Raw genomic sequence first — 12,628 nt, forward strand, 5'->3', positions numbered from 1 at the left:
GATCCCCGCCCTGCCTTCCTGTTTTTGTAAAATGTTGTCATTCAAAGTGCAAACCGAAGTGAACTGCCTCAGCCTCCTGGCACACAGACATACATGTCTAAAAAAGTCTAGGGGCCCTTCCACACAGCCATATAACCCAGAATATCAAGGAAGAAAATCCTAAATAGCTGCTTTGAACTGTGTTATCTGAGTCCACACTGCCATATATTCCAGTTCAAAGCAGAAAATGTGGGAATTTTTTCAGCTGTGTGGAAGGGGCCTGGATCTACATTGGATTGATGACATGATGGCAACATTCTTATTTATTTACTACATTTATATCTTGCTTTTCTCACCCCGAAGGGGACTCAGAGCGGCTTACAAGATATATATACAGTAAAGTCTCACTTATCCAACATAAACGGGCCGGCAGAATGTTGGATAAGCGAATATGTTGGATAATAAGGAGAGATTAAGGAAAAGCCTATTAAACATCAAATTAGGTTATGATTTTACAAATGAAGCACCAAAACATCATGTTAGACAACAAATTTGGCAGAAAAAGTAGTTCAATACGCAGTAATGCTATGTAGTAATTACTGTATTCATGAATTTAGCACCAAAATATCACAATATATTGAAAACATTGACTACAAAAATGCGTTGGATAATCCAGAACATTGGATAAGCGAGTGTTGGATAAGTGAGACTCTACTGTACATACACTATAATATTAGCATAGCACAATATTAGCATTATACATTACTATGTTGTACTATACCATTATATTGTAATATTATTAGTACTAATACATGTAATACATAATATATAATTAATATTATATTGCATTATTATTAGTATTATACTGTATTATATTATAATATTATCAATATTATATGCATATAAGGTAAAGATAAAGGTTTCCCCTGATGTTAAGTCTAGTCGTGTCTGACTCTGCGGGTTGGTGCTCATCTCCATTTCTAAGCCGAAGAGCTGACACCTCCAAGATCATATGGCCAACATGACTGAATGGAGCGCTGTTACCTTCCTGCCAGAGCGGCACGTATTGATCTACTCACATTTGCATGTTTTTGAACTGCTAGGTTGGCAGAAACTGGGGCTAACAGCGGGCGCTCATCCCGCTCCCCAGATTCAAACCAATGACCTTTCGGTCAGCAAGTTCAACACCTCAGCAGTTTAATCCACTACCCCACTGGGGGCTCCATTATATGTATATACAATATATTATTGTATGGGGGGTACTGGATGGCCCATAAGGTCTCTTCCAACTCTACTATTCTATGATTCTATGATTATATTATAAGCATATCACAATATTAGTATTATATAGTACTACTATATTGTTGCTAGGGGGAGGACCCCCCAACTGATGGCATAGGAGTGGAACAGTCTTCCTGGCTTCCGCTCTTCTTTCTGTCTTGGACAGCAGTGGCTCCCAAAGTGACCAACTTAAGGTGGAATCAGGTATTAAACAGGGATGTGTTATTGTCCCGACCTTATTTTCCATTTTCATCACTATGATACTCCATCTTGTTGATGGGAAGCTTCTTAAAAGAGTGGAAGTCATCTATCGGACAAATGGCAAGCTATTTATCTTCAGCAGACTGAAAACCAAAACCAAGGTCACAACAACATCTGTTGAGAACTCCAATATGCCGATGATAATGTAGAGTCTATGCATTCAGATGAAGACCTACAAACCACTCTAAACACCTTTGCAGAAGCATTCAAGAAGCTCGGCCTCTCATTGAACATCGAGAAAAACCAAAGTGCTCTTCCAGCAATCACCAGCCAATCTCTCTGCAATGCTAGAAATACAGCTTAATGGTGTAACATGTTAACAATTTCCGTTACCTTGGCAGCCACCTCTCGACAAAAGTCAGCATTGACATTGAAATACAACACCGCCTGAGCCTTGTGAGTGCAGCATTTTTCCAAATGAAGCAGAGAGTGTTTGAGGATCGGGACAGAGGCCGAGCCAGTGCAACTTGCCCAAAGTCACCTAATGAGTTTCCATGACTGAGTGGGGATTCAAGTCCTGGTCTTTAACATTGTAATCCAGTGCTCAACTCGCTGGAATGAGAAATGCATTTTTGAGAGTGCCCCCAAAAGGAACCAAAGATGCATTTCCAAAGATGAAAAAAAAGATGATTGTGTACATTTCTGCGTCTGCAGTAATCTTCACGCCTAGAAATACAAAGTTTGTCACTCCCTCCACATTTTCTCCCTCTATTTGTCAGTTATCAATCAGCTTGGTTGCTATCATCTTGGTTTTTTTATGTTTAACTGCAAGGGAGCTTTTGCACTTTCTTGTTTCACCTTGGTTATAAGGCTCCTCAGCTCCTCCTAGCTTTCAGCCATGAAAGTGGTATCATTTACATATCTAAGGTTGTTAATGTTTCTTTGAGCAAGTTTAACTAATTTTTTTAGTTTAAAACAATTACATAACATTGTTCCTAATAAAAATGAATGCATTGTGGCTGTAGTGTAGAGCATTTTGGAAATCAACATGTTTATAGGCAGACTGTTCCACAACCCTTTGGAGACCTAAATCAAACAACAACCTGGAAACAAGCTGTTTAATCAGTCTACTTTACTTTATTATAGAGGAAACATGTGTAATTAAATACAGTCCAGGGGTTTATCAGTGGTATTTAACTATGGCATTTGTTCAAATTGATGGGTGCACATGCCTGTAGCATTTCTACACATTCCTTCCTCTGTGCTGTGTTGTTGTTTGCCTTCAAGTCATTATCTTATCACAGGCTTTTCCTGGCAAGATTTGTTCAGAGGAACTTTACCATTTTCTCTGTAGACTGATTGGTTTTCCTGTTTAGCACCCACTGTTAGCAGCTCATTTTGTAGTTCGGACATATTTTTGCCTAGCAACAGGTCCGAACAATACAGTTGTTTCTGTGTGTGTTCAAGTCATTTCCATCTAGTGACCCTAAAGAGAAGTTATTGTGGGAATTTCTTGGCAAGATTTATTCAGAGGGTGTTTACCATTTCCTTCCCCTTCAGGCCAAGTGTGACTTGTCAAGTAAGTTTCCAACTAGGGAGTCCTCCATACTGGTTGTTTCTATTGTCTGTCAACATATGGTGACCCTATGGATTTAATAGTTTTCTTAGGCAAGGAAAACTCAAAGATGACTTCTTCTGAAATATCGCCTACAGCACCTGGTATTCATTGGCAATCTCCCATCTAAGTGCTAACCAGGGCTGACCTTGTTTACCTTCCAAGATCTGAGGCCCCTTCCACACAGATGTAAAAAATCTACATTGATTACATGGCAGTGTGTACTCAGATAATCCAGTTGTTCAAAGCAGATATTGCCTTGATACTCTGGGTTATATGGCTGTGTAGAAGGGCCCAGAGAGAACTGGATGCCTTTAGGGTATTAAGGACCCTAAGGTCCTCCTTACAATAAGACTATCCTAAATATTCCTTTCAGTATATTTACACTGTAGAATTAACGCTGCTTGACATCACTTTGGCCTCTTCTACACAGCCATATATCCCAGGCTCTGATCCTGGATTATCTGATTTAAACTAGATTATATGAGGGACCCCCCACGCAGCCATATAACTCAGAATATCAAGGCAGATAATCCACAATATCTGCTATGAACTGGGTTATCTGAGTCCACACGGTCATATAACCCAATTCAAAGCCAATAATGTGGGATTTTATAGAGCTGTGTGGAAGGGGCCTGAGTCTCCACTACCTGATAACCTGGGATTCGCAGATAAGCAGGAATCAGATCCTGGAGTATAGAGCAGTGTAGAAGGAGCCTTTAACTGCTGTGGCTCAATGCTGTGGAATCAAAGGATTTACTGTAGTGAGGCACCAGAAATGAATTTGTGAAATTACAACTTCCAGAACTCCATAGCATTAAGGTAGCATCTACAGTGCAGAATTAATGCAGCTTTAACTGTCATGGCTTAAGGCTCTGGAATCATGGAAATTATAATTTTTAAAGGCCTTTCGCCTTCTCTGCCAAAAAGTGCTGGTTCCTCACCAAACACAACAAAACGACAACTCCCACGACTCCATAGCATTGAGCCGTGGCAGTTAAAGTGGGGTCAAACTGTATTAATTCTACAGTATAGATCAGGCATGGGCAAACTTGGGCCCTCCAGGTGTTTTGGATTTCAACTCCCACCATTCCTAACAGCCTACCGGCTGTTAGGAATGGTGGGAGTTGAAGTCCAAAACACCTGGAGGGCCCAAGTTTGCCCATGTCTGATCTATATATGCACCTTTTGTTTATTACCTGGGATGTTGAGCCCCCAGGATGGCATGCACCTTGTCTTTTGAGTCAACAATAAGTAAAGTACTGCCATTTCAATGTACTCTGTCCGTTCCTATAAAGAACAAGCTTCCCCGGAATCAACCCCTGCTCATTGCAGCTCCTCTCTTGTATTGCAGCCAGAAAACTACAGGTCCCGAAATGCACCGGGTCCGTTCCGTCTCGCCGCGGCCTGTTTCTCAGAGAGAGAAAACTACCCTTCCCAGCATGCAAAGAGCAGCGTCTGTTGTGGCCCTCTGATTGGCTGGATCCGTGGAGGCGCTTCCTGTATTCTGGCGCGGTTCTCCTTTGGGTGGCCAGGGAACCAGTGGCGGCGGCTGTGCCGGTGGAGGGCCCGCGGGTGGCCCTTGCCACCGGGCGATGGCTGTCTGCTGGGCGAGCGCGGCCTGTAAGTACTCTGTGGATGGACCTCTGCTGGGGTTCAGGATGGGGCTCACCTGAGGGGCTGCAGGTCCACACTTCCTCAGCTTGTGGGCCTTCCTTGAATAGGGCTCCGGCAAAGTAAATCTCCTCAGGGACGCAGTTGGAACTAGCTTCAGTCTTTGTCCAAGGCAGCCAAGCACTTCGTGAACGGTTGTTTGTTTTTGTGGCTACTTTTAGCGAGGGGAGTGTCGAGGTAAACAAACAAACAAATAAAAAAGGCAGTATTCAAAAATTGTAAACACTTCATCGAAATCTGTAAATTGGGAATTCATCAGAAGTATATTTTCTTTTCTCTCACAACTTTTTCACAACTTCTGTACAGAATACAGGCAGGAATTATTTATTTATTTGCGATATTTATATTCCGCCCATCTCACTCCGAAGGGGACTCAGGGCGGATCACAATGCACGTATACTTGCCAAACACTGGGTTATACTTTGAAGTACTGAAAAAGAAGTATTTTGATTTATTACTTGGTCAGTTTTTATCCCCTTCCCTTTCCCCACATTTTGTGTGTGCGTGTGTGTATAGGTAAAGGTTTTCCCCTAACATTAAGTCTAGTCATGTCCGACTCCGGGGTTGGTGCTCATTTCCAAGCCAAAGAGCTGGCGTTGTCCATAGACATCTCCTAGGTCATGTGGCTGGCATGACTGCATGGAGCGCCATTACCTTCCCGCCAAAGGGGATACCTATTGATCTACTCACATTTGCATATTTTCAAACTGTTAGGTTGGCAAAAGCTGGGGCTAACAGCAGGAGCTCACTCCACTCCCCGGAATTGGAATAATCAACCTTTCGGTCAGCAAGTTCAGCAGCTCAGCGGTTTAACCAGCAATGTCTCCCGCATAATTTATTTATTTACTGTATTTCTACCCTGCCCTGTCTCACCCCAGAGGGGTCTTAGAATGGCTTCCAGTTTTGGCAAACATTGAAACACAAAAGCATACAGATACACAACATATTAAACTTTAAAATCAAAATAAAACATATACAGTAAATACAATTAAAAACTGTTAAAACATAGCACCTAATCCCACAGTCATCAGCCAAGCTGCTTTGTTAATATCATTTATATCAGGGGTCCCCAAACTTTTTAAACAGGGGGCCAGTTTACGGTCCCTCAGACAGTTGGAGGGCCGGGCTATAATTTAAAAAAAACCTATGAACAGATTCCTATAGACACTGCACATATCTTATTTTAAAGTAAAAAACAAACAAACAAATATAGCCTCAATGTTAATAATCATCATAATAAAAATAATAATCATAATAAAATAATAAAGACTGTTGGAAGAGACCCCCTGGGCCATTTAGTCCAACCCCCTTCCGCCTTTGTGCACCAAAAACACTAGCAAAGCACCCCTTAATAATTAATTATTAATTATATAATAATTAAAATAAACAAGCAAAGCTTTGGAAGGCATGCACCAGGAGGAGGAGGTGGGAAAGGCACACACCTTTCCCTCCTCCCTCACCCTATTCACACCTTCCTCAGTGGCACCAGGGTGAGGGAGGAGGGAAAGGTGTGTGCCTTTCCCTCCTTCTCACCGTATGCGCCTTCCTTGGCAGAGAAAGAGAGAGTCGCTGCTGGGGGGGGGGGGGAATAAATGGCTTTGATGAGCTGCAGTTTGGGGACCCCTGATTTATATACAGACTCAAGGCAGCTAGGAAGGTAAAACATGAATGAAGATGATTTCAGAAGTTGTGGATACAGTTAATCTCTGTATCCACAACTTCAATCCTCTACAGTTTGAAAACATTCCAAAAAGCAAACTTTGAATTTGCCACTTTATATAAGAGACATCATTTTACTAGACCAATGTATATAGTAACACTTGAGCATTCGTGGGTTTTGATATTTTTTGGAAGAACCTGGAACCAAATCCCAGCAGATAGCAAGGGCCCACTTGTGGCATATATGTTGTACTGGACAAATGGAATTTATATGTGGAGCTTGTTTCCAAAAGGTACCAAATTAATTTGAATGTTTTTTACAGAAATCAAAAAAATGTGCAGAGGATATTTCATCTTTGGCTATAAAATGCAATTTTCCAAGCCCTGTGAAAAACAGATTTGACCCATTTCGATTTTGATCTGTACATATTGTATTCCTAGTGAACAATGTGCTGCCACCTATAACTCTTTTTTTTGGATTTGGTATCTTTTGGAAACAAACTTCACATATGCATTCTGTGTTAGAGAACATTTATCTTAGGGCCTCTTCAGAGCCTTAATATTAAAGTGAGAGTAGAGCAGAACACTAAGGGGGGCAACCTCTTTCTAATTTAAAATGGAACTTAAAAAGATGGTATTTTGCAGTAATTACACTAAAAACAAGTGTCAAGCAAATTCCTTCTGTGTGCATTTCAAGAATTCTCCCACATGAAGAAGGCAGTATAAACATATGATTCCAAAGAGCAAATGAAAACAGCAGCCCTCGATACAACTCTTATTTTATGAGATTCATAATTGTAAATTACAAGCATCTAACTATTGTATTAGAAAAAAATAACATTACTATAGCAATAGGATGCCTATGTGTAAAATTATGTAATTCCATACAGATTTTATTTTTTAAAAGCATACTCATGAGTTTCCTAAATTATTTCTTATATTATAATGAATGTGCTTTTGAAATGAGAGGTACTACAGATCTTTTCTCAAAAATTTGTATAATAAAACATTCTATTCAAACTTTTCCTGTTTATATTCTATTGAACCCTTCTTCCTCGTAGGCCTGATACAGCGTCACAATATTCTTTGGATGAGACTAACTTACTGATTGTTGTCCTAGCCAGACATTATACTATTTTATACATGCTGTTTAGAGATCCTCGATATCTACTGTCTTAACCGAAGGCACGCTTAACATAACTCAGGATAGCTCCCCACCCAAGTTCCTTCATCCTTATATGTTGCTTTTGACTTAGTACTCCTAGAACCCATCGTACCTTCTTTTTTTGGAGTACATCCTTGTTTTTCTGTCCAAGAAGGTGGAAAATCACATATCTACATCATAGGTGGAAAACATTATGCAGCAATGCAGGTTTTTCATGTCACTAGTATTTTGGGTTTGTGTTCTGAACAAACATTTATTAGGTGAAAAGATATCTAGTCTGTTGCCATTTTGGCTCCTGGAAAATTTTGAGAAAGTGTTTTTTCTTTCCTAACCAGAATTTCCAAATGCTTAATAATTAGAAAATAACATATCTCATCAGACACCAAAGAATTGCATTGAAATATTAAGAGTTTCACATTCTGATGTCTAAGCAATATTTAAAGTGTCTCCTTAATTTCTGAAACTGCAACTTTTTTGCATATAGATTGGATGCAAACAGGGCCACAGCAGCTTTTCCCAGTAAAAACAATCTAACCCAACTTAATTATTCATTCTTTTTCCTCCTTGCTTTCTTTCTGATCCAAATCAAGAAAGTGGGTAATTCCATTACTTCACCGAAGTACCATTCGGAGATCTGGTTCCTTTAGCCCAACAAGTGCCAGTTTAGGACAAATGTATTTTTCATAATAATAATAATAAACAAGTGCAAAAAGTTAAGAACTGGACATCGCCTGGTAGTGATCAACTTCATGGATTTTGGCTCAAACATCTGATTAGTTTACATGGAAAAATGGCCCAACAATTCAATGGCAAACATTCAATGCCATAAAACATAAAACAAAACCAAAACAAACAGCCCTGCTTAATCCCAAAAGTTAATTCATAACTATAAAAAGTAGCCGATAAATAAAATTAAATAATAACAAAACCAGACAGCTTTCATAATATTTGACAAAAATAGAGCTTTTGTCAAAATCCATTTATTTGCTCGTGGTCTTGCAAGATTCACATCTTAGGCGTGTTCTGTTATTAAAGGAAATGACTTCTGTATTGCTTTTTATCTTCTTTGCTTTTCTTTTTAACAGAAATGGGAAAGCACATGCTCATCTGGGTGCCAGTGGAATGCTGCCTTCCTATGCAATAGTATTAACTGAGTTCAGTTTCAGATCAGGTTGGAAAGTACTTAACAGACCACTAGAAAGCAATTCATGCAAAGCATCTGCCCTCCTAAGCAGTTTCTGCAGGCATTTCCGGTTAGTGCCTAAGTATCCTAAAGAAATGGGAACTCAGCTACTTGAGAGAGTTTACAGATGACCCGGAGCTGACTTCTGCAGTTTGTGCTCCTCCTTTATGACAGTATTGACACGCTACATGTCACAGCATAGTAAGGTACAAAATTGCGTCTGTTGAGTTTAATGAGTTCGCCCTTCAGACCTTTCAATGATAATTCTATCAAGTTGACTTCATAGTGACACTATAAATGAGAGATCTCATCAAAATCAGAGCTGTGACTTCCTTGATCGAGTCCACGTGTAATGCTGTCTTCCTCTTTTGCTACTGCCCTCCACTTTAACAATGAGTCGTGTCTTAAAATATGATATGTCTGAATTGTGATAGTCTTATCTTATTAGTTTTGGCTTTAGGAAGAGCTCAGGCTTGATTTATTCTATTGGTCATTTTGGCACTTCATAGTGTTCATAGAGCATTCATCCAACATCATATGTGCTTTCTTCATGGTCCAGCTTTCACAACATAAAAAAACTAGAAATACTATATTCCTTTAATAGAGTGTAGGGAGCATTTTCTAGGGTGTGTAATCTTACTGGCCTTTGCACAAGCCTTTGAGGGCTACAAGAGTGAACTATGGTGAAGGTGAGCAAGCCATGCCCATTCACACTTGTTCGGGATTACTGAGGTGAGAGGTTTAAAGTTTCATCCCCCATTCAGGCTACATGTACAGTGTAGAACTCATGCAGCTTGATATGACTTTAACTGTAATGGATCAATTCTATAGAATCTTGGGAGTTGTAGTTTGGTGAGGTACCAGCACTCTGTGTAAGAGAAGGATTCCATAACATCGAGCCATGACAGCTAAGGTGGTATCAAATTTAATTACTTCTACAGTGTCAATGCACCCTAAAATATTTGAGAGCTTTAGTCTATCTGTCTCTTTCTTTCACTCACTCACTTACCTTATAACTCTGATGCAAGTAAATTGCTATTAAAGCATCTTGGCCTCTCCAATTTGATTCTGGATCAAGACTTCTGCTTGCCTACTGCAAAAAATTAGTTTTGTATGATAAGACCTCTGTGGGAAAGTAAGATCAAAACTGTATCCTTCCTCACAATTTTAATTACATTCATGAGTGGAGAACCACTAACCTCATTGCCCTGCCTGAAGACAGTGATTTCTTCCAGTGCTAATAACACTCTAGGTTAGCTTCCAAAATATTTCAGGACCAAGGCAGAAGAAGAAAGAGTTTCTCTCTCTCTTAATGTTAGGTAGGAAGTATCATGAGGACAGATTAAAGTTTCAAACTTGCCTTTCATGAATACCATATTTCATCACATAGTGGTCCTACGTTTTGTCCCTTTTTTGACGGAAAAAGGGGTGTGTGACTATTCTGCAATAAAAAGGGCTGTGTTAAATAACAGCTTTGTCCACCTTTCAAACATGGGCTTCTTTCACTAGCTCACTTGCTCACTTGTCTTTCATGCAGGGCAGGTGAGTGAAAGAAACACTGTGCCTGAAAGGGGGTGGGCGGGCAAGTGAAGCAGTACATTGGGGCCATGAATCAAGGCTGCAACTATTATGCAATGAAAGCAAAACTACTGATTTTGAGACCAAAGAAATGGGGGTGAGACTATTGCGTTGTGGCGACCACTGTGTGATGAAATACAGTAAACATTTTCACAAGTAGCATGGCCAGGTGAAGGAATTCCAAGAGGTAGGTGTTTGATAGAATTTAACATAGTACAGTAAAAAAATAATTTATGATCTAAACATTCAATACCCTAAAAATCTTAGAAGACATCCTCACACACTTATCTTGTGGAAACATTTAGCAGTACCTCTTGGAGTGTGTGCTCTAGTAACTGCTTGCCCCATGGTTATGACACAAACTTTGGTGTTAAAATGTCTTTTTATTCCACTCTAGGTAACAGACACATTTCTACTAAGTGTTTTTTTTTCTCTTTGATTTGCCCATTCTCTTCTCGGCACCAGTCTTTCAGTCCAGTTGACTCTTTGTCTTCCAAATCCATCTGAAGATATCATGCACATTTCTGAAGACTTTGTGATAGGGTTTCACAGCTGCCAAGCAAATGGGACAAGTCTTTTAGGGAACACGGAGGGCAAGAGTTCTTTCCCCATATATAGTGGGGGGGAAAGTATTTAGTCAGATACCAATTGTACAAGTTCTCCCACTTAAAAAGATGAGAGAGGCCTGTAATTGACATCATAGGTAGACCTCAGCTATGAGAGACAACATGAGAAAACACATTCAGAAAATCACATTGTCTGTTTTTTCATGAATTTATTTGCAAATTATGGTGGAAAATAAGTATTTGGTCAATAACAAATGTTCATCTCAGTACTTTGTTATATATCCTTTATTGGCAATGACAGAGGTCAAGTGTTTTCTGTAAGTCCTCACAAGGTTGGCACACACTGTTGCTGGTATGTTGGCCCATTCCTCCATGCAGATCTCTTCAAGAGCAGTGATGTTTTGGGGCTGTCACTGGGCAACACGGACTTTCAACTCCCTCCAAAGGTTTTCTATAGGGTTGAGATCTGGAGACTGGCTAGGCCACTCCAGGACCTTGAAATGCTTCTTACGAAGCCACTCCTTTGTTGCCCTGGCGGTATGCTTTGGATCGTTGTCATGCTGAAAGACCCAGCCACGTTTCATCTTCAGTGCCCTTGCTGATGGAAGGAGGTTTGCACTCAAAATCTCACGATACATGGCTCCATTCATTATTTCATGCATATGGTTAAGTCGCCCTGGTCCCTTTGCAGAGAAACAACTCCAAAGCATGATGTTACGACCCCTATGCTTCACACTAGGTAGGGTGTTCTTTGGATGCAACTCTGCATTATTTCCCCTCCAAACACGATAAGTTGTGTTTCTGCCAAACAGTTCTACTTTGGCTTCATCTGACCATATGACATTCTCCCAGTACTCTTCTGGATCATCCAAATGCTCTCTTCAGTCGGCCCCGGACATGTACTGGCTTCAACAGGGGGACACGTCTGGCACTGCAGGATCTGAGTCCCTGGCGGCCTAGTTACTTACTTACTTACTTAGGCGATCCCTCGTCGTTCGAGGACGATAGTCTTCCAACCTTGGTATCTTGGGTGTGTGTTCTTAGGTGGCTGAAGAGACCGATTCTTGACCCGCATATTCTCCCGCAGTGAGGACATCGGTTTCCAGGTGGAAGGCGGTCCCGGTCGGGGTTAGCTTGACGCTCCTTCCTCTTGGCACGTTTCTCCCTTAAGCCCTCCGTTTGTGCCTCTTCAAACTCCGCAGCACTGCTGGTTACAGGTGACCTCCAATTAGAGCACTCAAGGGCCAAGGCTTCCCAGTTCTCAGTGTCTATGCCACAGTTTTTAAGGTTGGCTTTGAGCCCATCTTTAAATCTCTTTTCCTGCCCACCAACATTCCGTTTCCCATTCTTGAGTTCGGAGTAGAGGAGCTGCTTTGGGAGACGGTGATCAGGCATTCGGACAACGTGGCCAGTCCAGCGGAGTTGATGGCGTAGGAGCATTGCTTCAATGCTGGTGGTCTTTGCTTCCTCAAGCACGCTGACATTTGTCCGCCTGTCTTCCCAAGAGATTTGCAGGATTTTCCTGAGGCAACGCTGATGGAAACGCTCCAGGAGTTTGGTGTGACGTCTGTACACAGTCCACGTTTCGCAGGCGTAGAGCAGGGTTGGGAGGACAATGGCTTTATAAACAAGCACCTTGGTATCTCAACGGATGTCCCGGTCATCAAACACTCTCTGCTTCATACGGAAAAATGCTGCACTCGCAGAGCTCAGGCGGTGTTGTATTT

At 40.9% G+C, this 12,628-nt stretch overlaps 1 protein-coding gene across 2 annotated transcripts in view; it reads left to right on the forward strand.

Annotated features, from left to right (window-relative positions):
• Positions 1 to 4,545: 4,545 nt before the first annotated feature.
• znf106 (zinc finger protein 106) overlaps positions 4,546 to 12,628 on the forward strand; it is a 52,671-nt gene continuing 44,588 nt past the window's right edge. For both annotated transcript variants that reach the window (XM_003214559.4, XM_008104176.3), the window contains exon 1: positions 4,546 to 4,699. The gene's annotated coding sequence lies outside the window, so the exon portion shown is untranslated. The remainder of the gene's footprint in view (positions 4,700 to 12,628) is intronic.

Source organism: Anolis carolinensis, chromosome 1 (genome assembly GCF_035594765.1).
Source record: "Anolis carolinensis isolate JA03-04 chromosome 1, rAnoCar3.1.pri, whole genome shotgun sequence".
Lineage (NCBI taxonomy): Eukaryota > Metazoa > Chordata > Lepidosauria > Squamata > Dactyloidae > Anolis > Anolis carolinensis.